The sequence below is a fragment of the Dasypus novemcinctus genome, chromosome 7, assembly GCF_030445035.2.
Source record: "Dasypus novemcinctus isolate mDasNov1 chromosome 7, mDasNov1.1.hap2, whole genome shotgun sequence".
In the NCBI taxonomy this organism is placed as follows: Eukaryota; Metazoa; Chordata; class Mammalia; order Cingulata; family Dasypodidae; genus Dasypus; species Dasypus novemcinctus.
In genome coordinates, this window is record NC_080679.1 from 58,463,561 (window position 1) to 58,487,047 (window position 23,487).

The following is a 23,487-nucleotide window of genomic DNA, read 5'->3' on the forward strand; positions in this document are numbered from 1 at the left end:
TTCTAGTATTCACCCTTTTATTAAAGTTTATTATAAGGGTTTAATTATCCTGCATTTTCTTTTGGTAACTCCAAATTAAGAGAATGGCCTAAAGTCTGATTTCAGAGTTTTTAACTGTACCATCATATCATCCAGTATATGTTAATGGAATAGTTGTCTAATATTCTGAAACTGAGTGGGGGGAAAGTATAAGAACAAGCAAATACATTCTTTTCCCACAGCATGACCCTTGATTATGTAAAGTAGATTAAATATTAAAGCTTTAACTCTGCATTGCAGAAATCTAAATACCACTTAATTCTTGCAGAAATTAGTAAAATCTGCACAGGAATGTTATGTCTAATCACCTTATATAAGGCAAACTGGCTTTACTGATGCTACTTACTTAAAAGGGTCTATTTCTGTGTTTTATTAAACTTCTTATTCACTGATAGAATTTTAAGCATCAAGTGAAAAATGCCTTCAACCTAGTCTCTATTTGAGTCTTAAAATACTAATTTTGTCCTGATTTTTCAAATAGGTGTGCAATCAAACTGAGGAAGTCCAGCCCTATCTCCATATATATTCAAGATACCTCATGGAATACCTGGCTCAGATGGAGTATTTCATTGTTCTCCCATAACTCTTTTTCCTCCTAAGTCAAAAGATACCTAATCTTTGAAATCAATTACTTATTTAGAAAATACTATTATGAAAAAATCTAATAAAAATATACAAAAAACAATGCATTTTTCTAGTTATAAAAGTAGTAATGCTCATTGAACACATTGTAGTTTAAAAATAAGTTAAAAAGAAGAAAATGAAAATAACTCCAGAATAAACCAATGCTAATATTTAAGTATATTTGCCTATAGTTTTTATTACTAAAGGTAGCCAGATATATTGTGTTGAAGTCCTACTGTAGAAACAGCAGCTCTGAGTCCTAGTTTTGTACTTTTCACTTAGCATTTTATAACTGATAGATCCTAGATCATTAGTTTTATTTCCAAATATCATTATTTAATAGTGCATAGTATTCTTCTCTTGAATACAATAATAATATAAAATATTTTTCAAAACTCCCTAACAACTTCAAGTACCTTTTATATGCTAATCTTTCCTTATTTAACATTACCAGATCCATGCATACATCTGCCTCTTGGACACATACATTTGGAACCAAGTGTATACAACTAAATCCATTATTATCTTCTCTCCCTTACTCCCTTCTTTCCTCCTTCTCGCTCTCTCCCTGTCTCTCTGTCTATCTATCTATCTATCACCATCTCTTCCAATCTCAGAGCCTAGGACCATCATACATGAAGTTTCAGAACTTCATATACTTGACTCCTCTTTCATCAATCACCCTTTGCCTCTAAGTCACTCAAAGTAAATTCTACTTTTGTCAACATTTCAGAATTACAAGGTTTATTTTTCTTCATTCTTACCAGCACCCTGTTCTCTAAGCCACTGTCATATCAAACCTAGATTACTGCAGAATCTCCTAGCTAGCTTTTCTTTCTGAAGCATTGCTCAATCATGCCATAACACCACATTGCAGTCAATGCGATTTTTGTAAATTGCAAATCTGATAGGTTGGCCATCTCCGTAATTCCCTCCTGTGGTCCCCTACTATATTTAAGATTAAGAAAAAGCAAATGTTCCTTACATGTTCCCTCATCATTTGTCCCATTAACTTCTCCGTCCCCTCAACCTCTTATCCAGAACTATGTCCCCCATTCCAATCACCCTGAACTGCTTTCAATTCTTCCAATGAGCCATGACTTTTGTTCATTGTGTATGAAGGTCTGCTACATATTTATCCTTCTGACCAAAACATTCATCGTTAGTTTTGATGTAATTTCCTTTAGGTCATCCTTCTCTAAAATACCCCAAGTGTAGGTACAGGACTTGGAACACCAACAGCATTGTGAACCCTCTCAACCTAGAAATTTTGCATTATATTAACTATTTTATTACAATTCCAACTAGACTATAAGTTCCAAGCAAAGCAGGGAATTTGTGTTGTTCACAGTTTTATGCTCACTGCCAAGTACAACAAATGGCACCTGGAACAAGACTGGGAAATTTAAAGGTATTGTAAAGGCAAATATATGCTTAAAGTGATTGTGTAGAAGAGGTAGAAAGTCAGAAAAGTATGACATGAAGAGCAAGTTTTCCTTTGGGGAACCTACTCTCGGCAATGCAGGCAGTATTGGGAGGGGGTGGTGGTGTCAGTCAAGTGTCATGTTCCTGGTTGACAGCAAATGATTCAAACTCAGCCAAGCAGATTCTTTTGTGAATTTGGTAGGAATGATATGAGAATACACTACTGACCCAGATTTAGTTTTGTGGCAGAAGCCTCTCTCCACATCCTGCTTCCTAGTTCCCTGAAACAGTTCTAGTCCCTGTCTTTTCTCAGAACTGTTTTGACAGGTTACTGCCTCATTCAATGAGCTATCCCCTATCCTTCTCTCAAAACAACATTTTTTGCTTGTTACACAGAACTAGTTTCTTTCCATGTAATCTAAGAACAATAATTGATAAGAGAGATTGCTTATATAAACAGATGTTTTACATATGGTCACTTCATCAAAAAGTTTCTGGTTTAGGTTGTAGAGCCACCTAATAGATCTTCAAACTTCATGATTTGCCAATTTTCTTCTTGAGTTAAGCACTTCCATTTCTTATAATAATATAATATTTAATATTAAACCTTATTATTCTCTCATTTCACTCTTTAGCTATACAAATTATCATTTTAGAAATACATATTTTTTCACCAAAATAAATTTGTTCAATGTAAATCATGTTCTCAAGCTAATTAAATAATTTTAATAAGAGAGTTAGCTCTAAATAATTGACAGCCTTGATATAATAAATGATACCCTCATAGCATGAATGATTACTTTAGCCTAAAAGTGGTCCCTATTTTGACACTTTGCAACATAGAAACCAGCATATTTGATGAGCAACCGCTTGCAAGGTTTTGATATTTCCCTCAAAAAGCAATTTACGAAGGACTTATTCGTTACCATTACATAGTACATAAATATACAGAACATCTTTAATTTAAAACTCTTCATTAAATGAAAACTAATGGTAATATTATACAAGTGAAGATCAATTTGAGTTATCAGTAATTAATTAGAACGGAAGTATGTTTTAAATATATAGATGTATTAAATATAAATTTTAAACGTTAAACAATCAATGGTCAGTTAAACAAAATGGCTTTCTTCAACTTCTGCAATGGCTTAAACATCATATGGTTTTGTATTTAAATGTTGATAAAGCTTAAATACATCTCTTGAATAGGATTTGAATTTGCCCTCTTCTTAAGGATGTTCTTAGAGATTCTCTTAGATATGGGAGCTTTAAGTCTTACTTATTGCAATTCAACAGGGGAGAAGAAATTAAACTTCCAGTTTCTTTCTGCTACTTTCCAACATTCTACCATACTTTGTCATCCATTTATCCTACTCCTCTTTATCTTGAAAAACTGCATCATCTTCCTCACATTCTTTCTGCCTAATATATTGTAATATACATGAGGATGTTGTTTCAAGATTCCTAAGACCTTAAAGCTATTGTCCTATTTGAATCTGAACTTCATTATTGGTCTAAAATCCAAACCTTGCTCTTTTAGTCACATTTACCTGACATTCTGCCTCATCTACACATTTAGATTAAGCATATAGTTGCTCATGATACCCTTAACTTTCAATCTTGCTCCACGATCAGTCCATGGATTGAATTCCATTTGTCTTTCATTTGCTTCCTCCTTAGACTAGCCTGCAAGTTTAGCCCTTTATTGATGTTTTAGGCCTCTCCTCCCTTCTTCAACTCTTTGCCTTTCACATTAAAACAGAAGAAAACATTCTGTTCTGGTCATTACATTAGATATTAGGTATGGCTATAAAGAAATTTTCACCTATCTGATTTGTGAAAATAGAGAAATTCAGAGAGAAAAGCAAAATATCTCCAGAAAATGTTGATAAAATTCTATAAATCTAAGTTAAACAATGATTAAGGATGATGCTTGAAATTTAAGAACTTAAAAGTCAGATAGCAAGGATCTTCTATTTCCTGCAAATGAATTTGGATGTGGCCAGTAGGCAAGGGAAAACCAATGAAGGATATTAAATAAGGAGATGATCCTATTTCAGTTTTTAAAAGCCACTTTGCTGGAGAATAATTAAAGGGAAAAACCCAAAAACAGTTTAACCATTTAGGAGTTATTTTTCTACTTTTGCAAAAGTCTGCAAAGAATAGGAGTGGGAATGAAAAGAAAGGAATAAATGATAGAAATTTAAAATACAGAATAAAAAGACTGGCTAATGAAGACAGGTAATTAGTAGTAAGAGAGAAGAAGAAGAAATACAAATTTACTCCAATTTAACCAACCTGGGTATCTGAGGGAATAGTAATTCCAATAAGAGTATAGGGAATACAAATGAAACATCATAGTTTTTAAGAATGCAAGTGTAACATATCAATGTTTATGAATTCCAAAAATAGATATTGGATTATGTTTGCAATCTGGTCTGTACCTATGCATGATTAAGTTATGATTAGGGATTTGACTCGGCCATGTCATTAGAGTGTTGAGTCCCCACCTTTTGGTGGGTGGGACTCACAGATAAAAGACATAGCAAAGAACAGAGTTAAGTGTTTTTAACATTGGAGTTTTGATGTTGGAGTTTGATGCTGAAGTCTTAAACTGGGGTCCCAGGAAGTCAGCTCCAAGAAGAGAGGAATCCTGAGCCCTGCAAGAAGCAAGTCCTGGGAAGACAGGAACCCTGAGCCCAGAGAGAAGCAAGACCTGGGAAGAGAGGAACCCAGGAAGCCTAAACCTGGCAGATGTCAGCAGCCAGCTTGCTCCAACATGTGGAAACAGACTTTCATGAGGGAAATAACCTATGCTTTATGACCTGGTATCTGTAAACTCCTACCCCAAATAAATACCCTTTATAAAAACTAACCGATTTCCAGTAATTTGCAACAGCACCCCTTTGGCTGACTAATACAGAATTTGGTAGCAGGAGTGGGGTAGTGCTTTTTCAATTACCAAAATGCTGGAACGGTTTTATAAATGGGTAAGGGGTATTTTTTGGAGGAATTGTGAGATGCTTAAAAGAAAAGACCTACAGTGCTTTGAAGAGACTGTTGATAGTAATATGGATGCTAAAGAGACTTTTTATGATGCCTTAGAAGTAAATGATGAAACTATTATTGGAAACTGGAGGAAAGGTGATCTGTGGTTTAAGTTTCAGAGAACTTATCAAGATTAACTCCTGGTGTATTATGGAAGGCAAAATTTCAAAATGGCAAGCCAGGGCACATAGCTGAAGAAATTTCCAAAGTAAACCTGGAGAATGCAGCTTGGCTTCTGCTTGGAGCTTATAGTAAAATGCTAGATGAGAGAGATATGCTGAGAACTGAACTGTTGGGTACAAAGACAACAGAAACTGATTCTGAAAATTCCAAGCCTCTGGAAATCAAGCTCCCAGATGAAAGTACCCATTGGGGGACTTAACTAAACTTGGAAATTTTAAATCAGGATTGAAGATACAGTTATGTCAGAAAGACATGTGGAATGTCTTACTGTCTGATGACTTGGACCTCTGCTTCATGCATGCTAAACCAACAAGGTTTTTGAGAGAGTTGTATGAACCAAACCACTGTTAGCCTGGAATAAAAGGGACATGGAAAGGAGAGATTGAAGGAGAAATAGCTTTAAGAGGAAAACCATGGAAGCTGAGACCTGGAATTAAGACATTGCCACGGGCTAAGAGAGGAACCCCACCCATGTGTACAGATAGGATGTTTACCCCAGCAGTTGAAGAGGATGGATGCTTCTGCCCAATGTCCTGGGAGAGTTTTGCTGCCCCAGAGTACAGAGAGGGTGGAGCACCTTCCCCAATGATTAAGGCAGTTAAGGTCAGCAACCCAAAGGTCTGAGAGGGGTGGGCCTGTCCCCTATGGATTAGCGAAGGCCAGGTGGTCAACTCATTGCTCTGAGAGGGTTGAGCCTGAATGCCAAAGGTTAGGAAAGGCCAAGTGGTCAACTCGTTGCTCTGAGTAGCAACTTGTTGCTCACCCAAAGGTGAGGGGCAATGTTGTCTTTATGTCACTGTACTAGGGAGGTTAAACTCTAACCCAAAGATTGGGTAAGGTTTGGAAATCACCTCAACACTCTTGGAGGGTGAAGTCTGGAGCTTGGTTAACACCCAGATGCTTGATGAGGGTAGAACCAAGAAAACGGCAATGGGCAAGCATGTGGAAAGGGTGGGTTCCCATAAGGCACCAAGGAGAAGAAACCATTGTCTTAAGAATGACTCTCAGGGGAAGCAGACTTGGCCCAGTGAATAGGGCATCCGTCTACCACAAGGGAGGTCCATGGTTCAAACCCCATGCCTCCTTGACCCATGTGGAGCTGGCCCACATTCAGTGCTGATGCGCGCAAGTAGTGCCGTGCCACGCAGGGGTGCACCCCCCCTAGGGGAGCCCCATGCACAAGGAGTGTGCCCCACAAGGAGAGCCACCCAGTGCAAAAGGAAGTGCAGCCTGCCCAGGAATGGCACCCCACACACAGAGAGCTGATGCAGCAAGATGATGCAACAAAAAGAAACACAGATTCCCATGCCACTGACAACAGAAGTGGACAAAAAGAAGAACATGCAGCAAATGGACACAGAGAACAGACAACTGGGGCAGGGAGGAGGGGAAGGGGAGAGAAATAAATAAAATAAATCTTAAAAAAAAAAGAATGACTCTCAGACTTTGACATTTAATGAAGCATGTCATGCAGGTTTACTGAAATGTGGAGGACCAGTGACTCATGCTTCCCTCCCAATTTCTCCTTATTGTAATGAAAATGTTTATCTTTTTTCTGTCCATTTGTCCAGATAAATTGTTTTGTAATTTCATAGGTCTATGTCCAGACAGGACTTTGCCCCAAGACAAACTGTATTTCTTTAAATTGATTGTGATATGATTTAGTACTTGCATTGTTACTGATTTAAGGTTTTTTCAAATATTGTAATTTCTTTTTGGAATTCAGAGGGTGGAGTATAGCAGTTTGATATGGTTATGAATTCCAAAAATAGATATTAGATTATGTTTGTAATCTGGTCTGTACCTGTGCATGATTAAGTTATGATTAGGGCTTTGATTGGGCCACATCATTAGGGCGTTGAGTCCCCACCTTTAGTGGGTGAGGACTCACATATAAAAGACATGACAAAGGACAGAGTCAAAGGATTTTAATGTTGGAGTTTTGATATTGGAGTTTGATGCTTAAGTCTTAAGCTGGAGTCCCGGGAAGTAAGTACATAGAGGAAGGAGACGCAAGCCACAAAAAGAGAGGAACCCTAAGCCCAAAAAGAAGGAAGCCCTGAGAAAAGAGGAACCCTGAACCCAGAGAGAAGCAAGACCTGGGAAGAGAAGAACCTAGGAAGCCTGAACCCTGGAAGATGTCAGCAGCCATCTTGCTCCAACACATGGAAATAGACTTAATGAGGGAAGTAACCTATACTTTATGGCCTGGTATCTGTAACCTCCTACCGCAAATAAATACCCTTTATAAAAACCAACCAATTTCTGGTAATTTGTATCAGCACCCTTTTGGCTGTCTAATACAGTGAGATAATGATTCTCATCTCTGATCTGCTTAATCAGATACATCTCTGAACATATATCATACAAATGGAGATATCCTGCAATCAGATCGAACAAGCTGTCTCTAAAATGGCTCGCAATGAGCTCTGCCTCCTGTTATCAGTGCCCTTATGCAATCATCTTCTCTTGAGGGAAGTTAATGGTTAATAGTCAAGGTGTCAAGGCCTGAATAATAATAAAAATGAAATTCGAGGAGGGGGATGGCCTTGCACACCACTGGTGACCCATAAGTGTTTTTTGGACTGAGCGGAAGTAGGTGCACTTTAGGTACAAGAATCTGGACCTGAAGAAGTCAGGGAAAAAAGCCTCCTTTGTGAGACATATTTTTATTACTGTATTAAAAAAGCACACCCTCCCCTCTTTTTGTACCCCTTTTCCATCCCCCTTCAGAGAAATGTACATGGTGTGCAGAGCTAGACAAAGTAGGATGGCTTTGCCCCACACCTTGCCCACAGGCTGGGGCAAGGGGATCCCAACTTATATGTTCTCCTTGGCAGAGTTGGGCTTAGGGAGGGAGTGGAGTAGGCAGTACATAGCTTTACTCTCACTCCCAGGACAAGAGCAAGAGAGCAGCATACCATCCAGGATCCTGCCCAGACAATAAAGATGGCAGGAGCAAATTCATACTTGTGGAAAGAGAAGACTGGGATGAGAAACCATGTCACACTTCTGCCTTTCTTTCATTCCAGGACCCCAGACCTGCCTGTCCCCTAAAGAGGCAGGGCTTCCAGACTTAATTAATTTAATACACACACACACACACACACACACACACATAGTCATGGCGGGCACAACAGAGTCCTTATGTCTACTTCCTTGAATGTCATCAGGACCTAATGAATCACTTCAAACAGAGCATGCAGAAATGAGTGATGGGATGACACATCCTAAAATTGGTTACAAAAGAGTTCAGTTTCCATCATAGGTGCTCTTTTTTGCACTCTTTTTGGATTGTTTGTTCTGGGGGAACCCATATGCCATGTCATAAATGAGACAGACCTGTGGAGAGAAGCCCCTTAAGTAAGTTTAGAAGTGGACCTTCAGCTGTAGTTGAACTTTGAAATGACTGCAGCTCTGTCTGGCAACTTGACTATAACATCAGGAAAGGCCTAGAGCCAGGGCACTCGGCAAAGTTGTACCCAGATTGCTGGTTCACATAAATCATGAGGTAATAAGTACTGTTTTAAGCCACTGTATTTTTGAGTGATTTGTTATTCCACAAAAGGAAACTAATACAGAGCTCACAAAATAAGTGTGGGCCACATCAGTGATGATTGAGCTAATTACGCCATCAGAATGCATTCAATTGTGAGTTTTAGCAACACTTATGGAGAACCCCTTATAAGCCAAACATTGTGGTGCTTTATATCCGTATCTCAAAAGACAAATGCTGACTCAGCTGTCAAGAAGCTTGCAGTCCCATGGGATGAGAGACAAACCCAAAATACATGCTATTACAGAGGAATGCACAAGTGATAAGGTAGAGCACGTAGGAGGAGGATCTGTGCAGATTCCAGAAGTCAGGAAACACTTACTAGAAAAGTTGAGTTCTGAACTTCAACAAATTTACTTCAACAAATGTGCATACTTTTAACTATTTATTAGCAATGTTAGCTTTCCCGTTCAACAATACTATAAGGTACCCCTATATGGTAAGGACCCTTTTCATTTTCCACTATGCAAAGACTCACATAATAAATTCATCTAAGCTCTCCGAGCAAGAACATGTATCCATTTTTGTAGCTGTTGAAAAACCTAAAGCTAAATTATATATACAGTGGTTATAAATCAACTTAGGCCTTCACATCATATTTCATACTTTTCTAAGTGGTCTTTACTCTTACTATATTTTCACTTTCCTTTTAATTTATTCTAACTATATTTTCACTTTCCTTTTACCATAAATACATGAATCTTAAATACATAAGAATTTCAATGAAATAACAAAGGATAAGAGAGTTCTAACAAAGGTATGAGCTGACAGAGGAAAGCAGGAAAATGTCCAGTGTTCAAAACCAAATGTGTTATTTTATCACCACAAATGTTTGCTCTAATTCCTCAATTTCTGTTAATGCAAACAGCATGCCCCATTTTACCTAAGTTAAAAGATTCTCTCCTTGATCCCCCACAGTCTCTACCACTGTCTAGCCTCATCTTACACAGCTTGAATTTTACTTACACTGCTCACACCATAGATGAAGCTTTCATTGTTTCTTGCCTAAATGTTTTCAAAAGTGAGAAACATTGTTTACTGGGTAATAAACTCCAATCATTCTTCAAAAGTTTGATCACGCTCAAGAAGGTATACACCTCTTTGGGAACACCTCATCTATTGATAAACAAATGCTGGCATCCCAACCTAATTAATTACCCACTAGTCTTTCCTTGAATGTGATCTATTGTTGCCTTTGCCATGGTGTATATATTCCTGTCATGGTGTATTGTATTTCTGTATTATATTCATGTCTATCCACTACGACTATAAACTCTTCAGGAGTTTATATGTCTTCGTCTTTATTTTTCTACAGTTCCTAGCAAATGTTCGGTAAAACCTGGTTAAAATGAAGGGAAAAGTCTATTAGTCTTCCTGCCTTTGGCTTGCTCTATCTTCATTAGTCTAACACACCTATCACTACTAGATTAAGCTTCTTACAGGACCACATGGATCACCTTATTACACTGATATTGTGCCTCACTATGTAAAGCATGAAACAGAATGCCTAAATATAGGAATCCAAGCCTCATAACATATTTTCCAATAATTTGCTATATCTACCAATTCTTTGCAGTTTCCTGAACCTGCTTTGTGCTTTCCAACCCAGTGTCTTTGTTGCATGTAGAATGCCCTCTCACAAATATTCTCCAGCCAAAATCCTACCTACCCTAAAAAGCACAACTTTAATTTGCTCTCCTTGTGAAATGTTCCTCAATTTCCCAGCTGGAGGTGTTATCAGCAACTACCCTTTCTTTAATTCTTTAGTGACACTTCATATACCCTACCTTTTACCCAAGAACTTAACGTATATTTCTTGTTTTATTAAAAGTTATAGAAGAGACAAGGAATTATTTCCATGTTTTCCTATCTCTACTATCTGCTATCATCACCACCACCACTCAAATAACTACAGTGTTTTAGCTTAGCTCAATAACATAGCTTGGTAACTTTATGTTTGCTATCATTCATAACTGGTATATTTTTAAAACAGTATGGAAAGATTACATATAAATAATATTCACTTTTCTTCTAGGCTTAGTTATATAAGGGAATATATTTGATGAATATATGTGAGTAGAGGAATCTAATGCTTGCAATCAAAATTTAGAATCCTAACTTTATGTTCATTCTTTACTCAATCCAAACTAGGTTTTTTAGTGAAGTTCTCTGAATGAGAAAATATTAGTCAATAATTTAAATATGTTTTCAAAAATGGCTAATGGAAACTATAACTCATTACCACCTTCTGAAGGTAAATTCAGCAATGAGAACAGAAAGGCTTTAAACTCTATAGTCATTGACCCAGAAATGTTCATTTTAGGAACTAATGCAAAATAATGAGAGATTTACAAATCAATTTACATATAAAGATATTCACTTCATAATAATTAAGCACAGCCTAAATATGAACCATAGAAACTTTAAAAAATAGCTTATTATATATACTGAGACAATAGGAAATATAAAACATTAATTCATATTCTCAAAGAATTGAATAAAAGCAATTTGTTAACCAAAAAAAAAGCAAATTGACAAAGAACACATATAACATTATCTCAATGTTTTTAAAGAGAAAATATACTGAAAGAAGTAAAATAGAAGGATATAAACAAAAATGATAACAGAGGTTATTTTAAGAAAAGGTCGTCACTGGTGATTTTAATTTTATTTTACTTTCAACTAATTTAACATTTTCTACAATAAAACTATATCGTTATATATTCAGTACAAAAGAAAAACATTTTTCATAGTTTCAAGTCTCTTTTGAAAATCCTGGAAAGCATAGAAAAACAAATAATCATTTATTCTTACCTGGGTATGCTCAAATATAGTTGACTAAATATACAGACACTTGACTTTGTACAACTTCAGTCATACAGCTGCCATCAGAATTCTCTTTCTGTCACTTTCTCTCCTATGAATATCAGATGGAATCACATAGGACTAAAAATAAAATTAAAATTGGGCTTAGTAGAATTCATCAATAATTACAAATACATATATTTTAATTTAGAGGTTATAATATATATTTTTAAATTCTAATTAGTTTTTCTGAAAATTCAAGCAAATTAACAAGTAACAGGAAAACAATAGGAAAACAATTTTTTAAAGATAGAGACACAGATTGTTTAAATGAGTTTGTGTTTTCATTAAAAAATATCTTATTAAAATGCAATGAAGGTTGACAATATACTACTCTCTCTCAGGCTATACAACATCTAGCCTCATAGCATGTAATTAGACTTGGCTCTTACCAACCAAGTGCATACTCCATCCATTATGATTTAGAAGGTGTAACAGAATTTTAGAAAGCACTGATCTATTTTTTTAAACAAATCAATTTTATCAATACATTTTAATAAAGCATAAGTACATACAAAGTGTACAAATAATGGTATTTGGTGTAATCACATAGTTGTGCATTCATCACTTCAATCATTTTTACAGTATTTTCATTATTCCAGTAATAATAATAATACCAAAAAACAAACAAACAAACAAAACCCATCATTGCTCAATCTCACTATACTTCCCCTGCCATGCAGTTGGTATTCTGTGTCCTTCTCTCTAGTTATATTTGTACTTACAGTTTGTAAAACTAAGCTTATAATTGCAATATCACCCATATTAGTATTTTACATGAGATTTCACTATATTATACAGTCCCATGTTACACTTTTTCGCTTCTAGTAATATACATGTCGCTAGACTTTCCTTTTCAACCACTGTCATACCCATATAATAGCTTTGCTAGTCACAAACAACATGATGTGCTCTCACCATTTCCATTCATTTCCAAAGATTTACAAATACTCTTTTAACGAATTCTGCACAGATTAACCCTCAGCTTTTCATTCTCTATCCTCATTCTATTTTCTGGTGATCCATATTCTAATTATTAATTCCATGAGTTTACACAATATATTTAGTTCATAATAGTGCAATCATATAATATTTGTCCTTTGTGTCTGGCTTGCTTCACTTAAAATAATGTCCTCCAAGTTCATCCAAGTTGTCATATGCTTCACGACTTCATTTCTTCTTATTGCTGCATAATATGCCATCCTAGGTATACACCACAATTTGTTTATCCATTCATTGGTTGATGGACACCTGGGTTGTTTCCAACTTCTGGCTATCATATATAATGCAGCTGTGAACATTGATGTGCAGATGTCTATTCGTGTCACTGCTCTCAGTTCTTCTGGGTATATAATTAGTAATGGTATTGCCAGGTCATATGGCAAGTCTATATTCCACTTTCTTAGAAACAGCAAAACGTTCCTCCACAGTGGCTGTACCATTCTACATTCCCACCAAGAGTAAAAAAGCCTTCCTATCTCTCATATCCTCTCCAACCTTTAGAGTTTTCCAACTTTTTAATATCAGCCAGTTTAATAGGTGTGAAATGACATCTAACTGTAGTATTTTATATTTTCATTTCATTTCATTTTCATTTTCATTACATTTTCATTTTTTAATTATCAGGCAGGACTTGTGGATTGAACCCAGGACCTTGTATGTGGGAAGCCAGAGTTCAATCACTGAGTCACATCGGCCTCCCTGGGTTAGTTTCTTTTGTTTGTTTTGCTTGTTGTTTATTTGTTCAGTAGGCACCGGGAACTGAACCCAGGACCTCTGATATGGGAGTTGGGCACTCAACCACTTAAGCCAAATCTACTCCGATATTTGTGGTTTTGATTTGCATTTCCCTAATTGGTAGTGGTGTTGAACATTTTTTCATGTGTTTCCTTGCCATTTGAATTTCTTCTTTGGATAATTGTCTTTTCAAGTTTTTTTGCCCATTTTTTAATTGGGTTGTTTGTCTTCTTACTGTTGAGTTATATGATCTACTTATATATCATAGAATTAAAACCTTATCAGATATATGACTGCCAAAATTTTCTCCCATTGAGTTGGCTCCCTTTTCACCCTCTTGACAAAGTTGTTGAAGGTGCAAAAGTGTTTACTTTGGGGGAGGTTCCATTTACCTATTTTTTTTTTCTTTTGTTTTTCATGCTCTGGGTATAAAGTTTAAGAAACTACCACCTACCAAAGATATTGGAGATGTTTTCCTACATTTTCTTCTAGGAGTTTTATGGTTGTTGCTGTTATATTTAGGTCCTCTATGCATTTTGAATTAATTTTTATATAAGGTGTAATAGAGGGGTCCTCTTTTTTTCTTTTGGATATGGCTATCCAGTTCTCCCAGCACCATTTGTTGAATAGGCTGTTCTTGCCCAGCTGGGAGGGCTTGACCACCTTGTCAAAAATCATGTGACCGGAGATGTGACAGTCTATTTCTGAGTTCTCAATTCAGTTCCATTGTTCAACCTGTCTATATTTATGCTAATACCATGCTGTTTTTCCCACTGTAGCTAAGTAGTATGCTCTAAAGTCATGAAGTGAGAGTCTTCCAACTTTATTCTCCCTTTTTAAGACATTTTTGGCTATTCAGGGCCTCTTGCCCTTCCAAATAAATTTGAAAATTGGCTTTTCTATTTCTGCACAAAGACTGCTGGGATTTTTATTGGAATTGTGTTGAATCCATAAATGAGTTTGGGTACAATTGAAATCTTAATGACATTTGTTCCTCCAATCCATGAATATGGAATGTCCTTCTATTTTTTAAGACTTCGGTTTCTTATAGTAATGTTTTGTAGTTTTCTAAAAAAGTTTTCCTTTATGTCCTGGGTTAAGTTTACTCCCTACTATTTGATTATTTTAGTAGCTATTATAAATGGATTCTTTTTTCTGATTTCCTCCTCAGATTGCATATAGCATATAGAAATATATTGATTTTTGCATATTAATCTTGTATCCTATCACTTTGCTGAACTCGTCTACTAGTTCTTTGTTATGGATTTTTAAGGATTTTCTATTATATAGGATCATATCATCAACAAATAGTGCATTTTTACTCTTTCTTTTCCTATTTTGGGTTCCTTTTATTTCTTTATCTTGCCTAATTGATCTAGCTAGAACTTCTAGCACAATGTTGAATAACAGTAGTGACAGTGGGCATCCTTGTCTTGTTCCTGATCTTAGCAGGAACTCTTTCAGTTTTTCACCATTGAGCACAATAGTTTAGGTTTTTCATATATCCACTTTTCCATATTGAGAAAATTCCATCTATTCCTATCTTTTGGAGTGCTTTTATCAAGAAAGCATACCATATTTTGTCAAATGCCTTTTTGCATCAATTGAAAGGATCATGCGTTTTTCTTCTTTAATTTATTGTTTGGTTTATGATGCTAATTGATTTTCTTGTGTTGAACCACCTTTGCACACCTGGGATAAAACCCACTTGATCATCGTGTATAAGTCTTTTTTATTTATTTATTTTTTAATATGGAATGCGTCACTGATTTGCATGTCATCCTTGTGCAGGGGCCATGCTAATCTCTATATCATTCCAATTTTAGTATATGTGCTGCTGAAGTGAGCACATGTAATTCTTTTACTATTCTTTTGGATTCAGTTTGCAAGTATTTTGTTGAGGATTTTTGCATCTAAATTCATTAGAGATATTGGTCTGTAATTTTCTTTTTTTGTAGTGTCTTTATCTGGTTTCAGTATTAGGGTGATATTGGCCTCTTAGGATGAGATTAGTAGTGTGCTTTCCTGTTCAATTTTTTTGAAAAGCTTGAGCAAGACTGGTATTAGTTCATCTTTGAATGATTGGCAGAATTCACCTGTGAAGCCATCTGGTCCCAGGCTTTTCATTTGGGGAGGTTTTTGATGACTGCTTCAATCTCTTTACTTGTGTATGGTTTGTTGAGGTCTTCTATTTCTTCTAAGGTCAGTGTAGGTTGTTTATGTGTTTCTAGGAATATGTCCATCTTGTCTACATTGTCCCGTTTTTGTGGCATACAATTGTTCATAGTATCTTCTTATGATGTCTCTTATTTCTGCAAGGTCAATGTAATGTCCCCCTCTCATTTCTGATTTTATTTATTTGTGTCTTCTCTCTTTTATTCTTTGTTAGTCTAGCTAAGGGTTTGTCAATTTTGTTGATCTTCTCAAAGAACAAACGTTTGGTTTTGTTGATACTCTCTATTTTTTTGTTGTTGTTCTTGATTTCATTTATTTCTGCTCTGATCTTTACTATTTCTTTCCTTCAGCTTGGTTTGGGATTAGTTTGCTGTTCTTTTAGTTCCTCCAAGTGTGCAGTTATATCTTCAATTTTAGCTCTTTCTTCTTTTATAATGTAAGCACTGAAAGCTATAAATTTCTCTCCCAGCACTATCTTTGGGGTGATTCATAGGTTTTGATATGTTGTGCTCTTATTTTCATTTGTCTCAAGACATTTGCTGAATTCTCTTGGAATTTCTTCTTCGACCTTCTGATTATTTAAGACTTGTTGTTTAATCTCCACATATTTATGAATTTTCCCACTTTCCATTCATTGTTATTTCCAGTTTCATTCCATTATGATCAGAGAAAGTGTTTTGTGTAATTTCAATCTTTTTAAAAGTATTGAGACTTGACTTGTGACCCAACATAGAGACTATCTTGGAGAAGGATCCATGAGAAATTGAAAAGAATGTACATCCTGCTGTTTTGGGGTGCAGTGCTCTATAGATGTCTTTTAGGTCTAGTTCACTTAACATATTACTCAAGCTCTCTGTTTCTTTACTTACCCTCTGTCCCAGTGTTCTGTCCAAACTGAGAGTGGTGTATTGAATTCGTTAACTATTAATATAATGAAATCTATTTCTCTCTTCAGTTTTGCCAGTGTGTGCCTCATGTATCCTGGGGCACTCAGATTAGGTGCAAAAATATTTAGTATAGTTATTTCTTCCCGGTGAATTGCCCTTTTATTAACGTAAAATGATATCCTTCACCCCTTATAACAGTTTTACATTTAAAATCTATTTAATCTGATATTAGCATCTCTACTCCAGCTCTTTTTTAGTTATTATTTGCACAGAATACCTTTTTCCAGCCTTTCGCTTTTCTCTCAGGATTTAGGGTACAGAAAAACCCAAAATCTGTTTTTGTCCTTGCAAATTCCATACCAGTCAGCAGATGACACTTGTTGGCACACCTTTCCTTGGAGGTGTTTTGAGCTCGGCTTTCCTGTGTATTGGTCTGACCAGAGATGAGAGTCAAAGTGGGCTCTGCTGGCTGAATTTACTGAAGAGAAGACCCCTGACTCCCCCTCCCTGTTCCTTTGTAACAGCTGACAGGGAGGAAGATGTCTGTTCCTCTCTCAGTCAGTTGCAGTGAGCCAGGGATTTTATCCCAGTTTAATATCTTGGGGAGCAGGGGAGGGGACTCCTTTCTGACCATAGCAGGTGTTTGGTAATTCATGTTTGTTGTTTTGGATTTGCTGTTTCCTCTCTCTGTTCTTCCCTTTTGGGAACTGGGTAGCACTGTCCTGGTCTGCTGACCCTCAAAGCTGGTCCCTCAGACAGCTTTTGGTTCTTTCTTTGTTGTTTTTGTGAGAGTGTTGAGTCCTGCCTGCCTATTCTGATTTGTACAGAACAGTATCTCTTTTTGCCAAAACAGCAAAGACAGAGATTTTTTTTTTACAAAAATGAGGCAACATATAGCTAACTCTTCTGTCCTGCCTCACACCAGAACTTTGATAGAAACACATCTTGATGCAGATGACCACTACTTATGATACATAATTTCAAAATTTCTTACTCAGAGATTTCAGCTTCATTTGTATTACAACCTCAGGTACCAGGTTATTCATATTTGATTATAAAAGGAAAAGAAATACTTCTGCAACTAATGATCAATTCAATTTTCCACTCACTCATTAATTAATGGCTAACCTCACTGTGTTTTTCTCAGCAACCCAAGGGGAAAAAGATGTATTTATTACCACTCAACCTTAAACAAAAGTGACATATTCTCTGGAATTTCAACTTTTTGTTTCCCCACAAGTATCCTAAGTTCAAAAAAAAAAAAAACTTATTTCCAGTAGATTGCTGTTCTGATTTTCCATAACAAAAAGAAAATTATTTCACAGCACTGTATATCAAACATTTTAGAACAACCTAAATATGGAGCAAATACTATATTTACAATGTTAAAATATTTAGTAACATTTAAGATTATTTAAATATCCTTTAACTTAGAGTGTGGTTATATTAATTTAAAACATGAGTGCAATTTTCTTCAAGTATTAAGCATATACTAAAATGGATTTCAGTATTTAGTAAAACAATATGCTACTGGTTCAACATAATTATGAGTCTAAAATATCAATAATAAATGTTTCTATCAGAATCCAGGTAATGGATCCTAGAGACTTTGAACGTTATCAGTAACACTGGCACTACCCTATCTGCACACTAACCTTCAAAGGAGCTCTTGTGAGGGCAGGAAGGGGCTTAAAGCTGAAACCTCCTGTCCTGGATATAGTATTCACCTCTACAAAGAGCCTGCCTCTCTGAACACCAGAGCCAGGGAACTGGAGAAATAAAGAAGCTAACAAGGAGGCTGTGGAGGCTGTTTGTGTAACAAGTTTTGACTGTAACCAGGGATTACTTTTTTATTGTAGAATTACTGTGGAAAACTTACCAGGGATAAGAAGAATACCACTACAAGTTTGGCATTTTAATTTGGTTTCACATTCATTACCTAATTTAATTTGACGTGATTTGATTCTTAAACCAACCTTGTGAACTTAAAGGGTTTTTTTTTCCTTTCTTTTAAATAAGTAGGGAACTGAAGGCTCATAAAGACTAGAGATGCTTTCTCAAGTGTACAAAGGTAACATATGGTTGAAGCCAGATCTATATTTTTCACTTTTTTCAAATTATAAAGATGGATCTCAAATATTCTTTTTTTCTGTCTCTGTGTTTATATGTAAGTCATTTGAATATTCTGAAAACTAACTTTTCCCATCTTAGCCACATTCTTTTTCAGAAGCCTATTTATTTGTTCTACCTACCATTTCTCATTTTATAACATAAAGACAAAGAGAGAGAGAATGGAGGGGTATGAAATTTAAGTTTGGGTTGCCCCAGATGCAAACCCTGAGGTAATAATCCAAGTAAATTTATTTGGGAGCTGATCCCATGAAACAACTAGGGGAGAAAAAAAGTGTGAAAAGGAATGGAAGACTATGAATAGACCCTTATCAGACCTGTTAACACTGGTGGCAGCTGCATTTTAATCCAGTTGGAAAATATCTGGTATCCAGTGTACATGGCATGTTTTAGAGATATCCCATCTGAGGGATCAGAGAGCTGAGGTAGATAAACATCAACTTCAATTAGTCATTAGCTGAGGGCTGCTCCCAGGAAGATAAATCCCTGTCCCTTCCAGCCTGCTTTGGCTGGTAAAGTGGCTTCTATTTTTTTTTTTTTTTTAAAGATACTTAGATTACATAAATGTTACATAAAAAATGTAGGGAATCTTCTGATTATATTTCCTAAAATTAGATGAAATTATACAAAATAGATATTAAATTTACAGTGTTTCTTAAAAGAATTAAATTTGCTAATGACCTCTACCCCCGTATTTTAATAACTATCATAGAATTCTTTTAAAAATGGTTTCTAGTGGCCAAAGAATCCCTCAGGCAAAAAAATGCAGCTATTGGCAGTTGGAAATTCAGTCAATGCAAACATAAGTGCGAAGGGAGAGAGAATATAGGCAGATCAGTAAGCACTTACCACAGGAGATGACAATTTTAAATTTTGTGTAAAAATATGAGTAGGCAGCAGAGTATATTTTAAGGTTATTTATGGATATTTTCTTTTTAGTGAAAAAATAATGCTTACCCACCTTATGCTATTATTTATTAAATTATATGGTATTGTCTTAGCACATACTGGGTCTTATGGTAAAAGATAGGCAATTCATCCTATGTGTCCTCAAAATTTAAAGTATTATCACATACTTACAGTTCTAGAAATAGGTCTATTCATCCTGGACAGGAAATTTCAAACATGGCACATAGCAAAATCTATGTCATGTTTTCCAGAATGATTTATCAGATTATTTTTTTGTTTTTTGTTTTGGGGTTTTTGGTTGTCTTCTAGGGTGGGGAGAAAACAGAGCACGAAATAACAGTATTTCTTTTCTTAGAACAACAGTGATTTCTCTATTTTGTAGTAAATATTGGTCTTTCAAAAATAAATAAAAGAGAAATTATCCAATATAACACTAGTAATTCCAATAAGTAGAATATTCAATTGGGAAGCGGACTTGGCCTGGTGGTTAGGGCGTCCGTCTACCACATGGGAGGTCCGCGGTTCAAACCCCGGGCCTCCTTGACCCATGTGGAGCTGGCCCACGCACAGTGCTGATGCGTGCAAGGAGTGCCCTGCCACACAGGGGTGTCCACCGCATAGGGGAGCCCCACGTGAAGGAGTGCACCCCATAAGGAGAGCCGCCCAACGTGAAAAAAAGTGCAGCCTGCCCAAGAATGGCGCCGCACACACAGAGAGCTGACACAGCAAGATGACCCAACAAAAAGATTCCCATGCGGCTGACAACAACAGAAGTGGACAAAAAAGAACACACAGGAAATGGACACAGAGAACAGACAACTGGGGGGGGGGGGGGGAATAAATAAATAAAATAATCTTTGAAAAAAAAAGAATATTCAATTAATCCCATTCCAAAAAATGGTAACAAAATAAACCTTTTTCTTGAAATAGTCAATGCAATCTTATATTCTTTCTCAGAGTTACTGAAATCCAATCTTGCTACAGAAAATACTTTTCAACCTAGAATATCTTATTCAAGGTGATAGAATATAGAAGAGCATAAAAATACCCACATCAAAAAAACAAGAATGAACTTGTGCCTACTTCTATCTTTCTTCTTGCAAGAAAATGACATATACTCTGAAGTGGATATATTATTTCATGTCTAATATAATTAGATTCTTCATATGAAAAGCATTTTGAATATTCTTACAAAAAATGAGATTGGCATGTGTGCTGCTCTTTAGAACATATTTTTATTTTAAAATATAAAATCTTGATTTCCAATTCAAATGAAGCTTAAAATTTTTGCACTAACATAATTCACTCAATTTTATACTGTCATTCTACCACTAATAAAATATTCTTATGCAATTCGAAATATATATAAAATCAAGTGAAGTCAGCTGTTACTTAACTAAGACCTTCATTTTTCTCAAAAATATTAGTTTAAGAAAAACATTATTAACATTGCAATGTGACTAGATGTCTTAATTGGTTAATGTGACACTTTAAATATTCCATACACAATAAAACCAAGCTAAGCAAACAAAGCAGGCTAAGAGGTATTGCCACATGTCATTGAATAAAGCACAGATCAACATTAATAATTATGCAAATTAGATTGAACTATTTTCAAATTCTTATAGGTAGCTAAGAAAAGAAAAATAATTAGTAAAATGATATTGAAAAATCTTAACATAATTATTAATGTTGATCTATTATTTGTTCATACGCATTCTAGGTTCTCTACCTTTATCAGTATGATAAAGAAAAAAGTAATTGCTGAAGAGAAATGGTAAACTATTTCAGAATTAATCACATTTCAATTTATCAATTAAAAAGCATTCAATCTGGTTCTTTCCTCTACACTTGATATAAAAGTTTTAGTAGTGCTTTGAGGCTGTCACCAGCATGAAATTTTCCTATTTAGAAGTAGAATAATTATCAAGTCAGTCAATCTTGACGTGAATGTGGAGAACACAAGTCAGTTTCCATGAAACTTTCTAGTTACTATTTTTCTGCCTAAATAAGGTATTGTAAAGTCTTGGTTCTTTTTTAAGTTTAGATCTACACCAGCCCTAACACCTAAAGAAATAGTTCTAACCGTTCATGGAAACACAATCTAGGCACTGAGATGAATCGAAAGTAAGGACTACTGACCCCAGCTTAAAAACTTGCTTGTGTTAATGAATGACATATGTCAGAGTGAAATTCATAAAGGGGTAGAGAAACTTATTTAATGCAAAGGGAATTTAAGGAAGAAAGTAAGACTGACTAGTGAAGAGGACTGAAATTTCCAGGAAGGTTTCAAAAAAGTAAAAAAATTAAATGGTACCTGGAGGATTATTGTTAGAGAAGTGGAGTAGGGTTGGACATTGGAGGGGGTAGGAAGCAGCAGGGACACAGACATCAGTGCATAGGAGAGCACTGGGGGAGAACAAGCTGTCCAGAAAAACTGATGCTGGTTGGGGTTGTTGGGATGAGTATAACAACTTTTCCCATGAGGAGACAAAAACATAAACTTAAAAAAAAAACTACATAAATAAAATGAAAGTAATATTTAAAAATAAAGAGCCATGATAGAAAAGTTGGTCCTACAGAAAACTAAAGAAGAAAATAAAAATCATCTCTTTTTAGATCAATTAAAGATAATATTTTTATATATTCCAACCAGGCTTTTTCTAAAACTGGACTTGCACTGCACATCAATTTTGTTTTCTACCTTTTCACTTGTATTGGAAGCATAGCCTTAAATCCTTAAATAAGTCTTCAAATACACAACAACTTATATAAATATATAATGTAATTTCTACATAACATGCCATGTAATGACATGCAAATGTTTTGAGGAGGCCCATTACTGTATTCCACTTAATTTCTTCATTAGATTAGAGAAGGTTTTTTTAGAGCTTACTTTAACATCAGTGTTATATCTTTCACCCAGAAAACAATGTGAGTTACTAATCCTTGCATTACTGAAGCAGGCTAGTAAGATAGGAAGTCAATAGGCGGATCTGGAACCTGTCAAGAAGTCCACATGGACATACATAACCCCCAAGATGGCTGCTGAAAGACCCCCACCCCCAAGATTCTGCTATTCAGAACAAAGACTTCTTCCAGAAGAGAGAAGCCCGGGATATTCCCCAAGGACTTTATCATTGGGCGCTCAGGAGGAATTGATGGGTGGGGTAATCAATCAAAACAGAGAACAGCTGTAAACCCTCCCCTGCCATTAGCAAAGGGGTGGAATAATTAATGGTTTAAAACGGAGACTGTGAGGCTTGAATCTCTCATGTGCTCTCTTGGCTGTGGACCCATCCTGCCCTCAGCGTACCACTCTTACCATTTTTCTTCTGCTATGTGGCCATGCAAGTAAACCTGGGCATTTATAATCTATAATGGGGAATTATAGCCTATAAATCAGCCCCCTTTATCACTTCTTACCCCTTCCTCTCTACCTGGGACCCCTAATCTGTTATTTTCTCCCATTTCTTGTCCCTCCCTGCCTGAATAAATTACTGGCCTAACTTACCCAGTGTGCTCTTGAATTCATTTCTCCAGCATAAGTCAAGAACCTAAATAAAATCTGGTAACAGTACTTTAGCTATAAATTAACACAATGACATTAAAGCACCTAAGTCATTATCAAAGATATTAAAGTATCTTATTTCATTAATGGTGAAAATTTTATTTTTTCTAATATTCCATAGGTATAATTAGGTTTCCTTTTTGGTATAACTTATCTTTTAATTAGTTTTTCATGTGTCTGTAAGACCATTTTTAAAACACTCGGGTACATATTTTAGCAACAACTTCTTTAAAGCCTTTTTTTTTCCCAAATATTCCTCATGATTTAAGCACCTTCCTTCCTTCTATCCATCCATCCTTCCAGTTCTCCTTCCTTCCTTCCTTCATCTCAGAAATAAT

General features: G+C 35.7%; 1 protein-coding gene and 1 non-coding gene across 10 annotated transcripts in view; both read right to left on the bottom strand.

Moving 5' to 3' along the window:
• GULP1 (GULP PTB domain containing engulfment adaptor 1) overlaps positions 1-23,487 on the bottom strand; it is a 313,380-nt gene that overhangs the window by 197,264 nt on the left and 92,629 nt on the right. For 7 of the 9 annotated variants that reach the window (XM_004477045.5, XM_071216224.1, XM_058300508.2 and 4 more), the window contains one exon: positions 11,690-11,821. The exons of the other annotated variants lie outside the window; for them this stretch is intronic. The gene's annotated coding sequence lies outside the window, so the exon portion shown is untranslated. The remainder of the gene's footprint in view (positions 1-11,689; positions 11,822-23,487) is intronic. 9 annotated transcript variants of the gene reach the window in all.
• Positions 15,224-15,327, bottom strand: LOC111760139 (U6 spliceosomal RNA). The gene has a single exon (XR_002793918.2). It is a non-coding gene; the product is annotated as a U6 spliceosomal RNA (small nuclear RNA).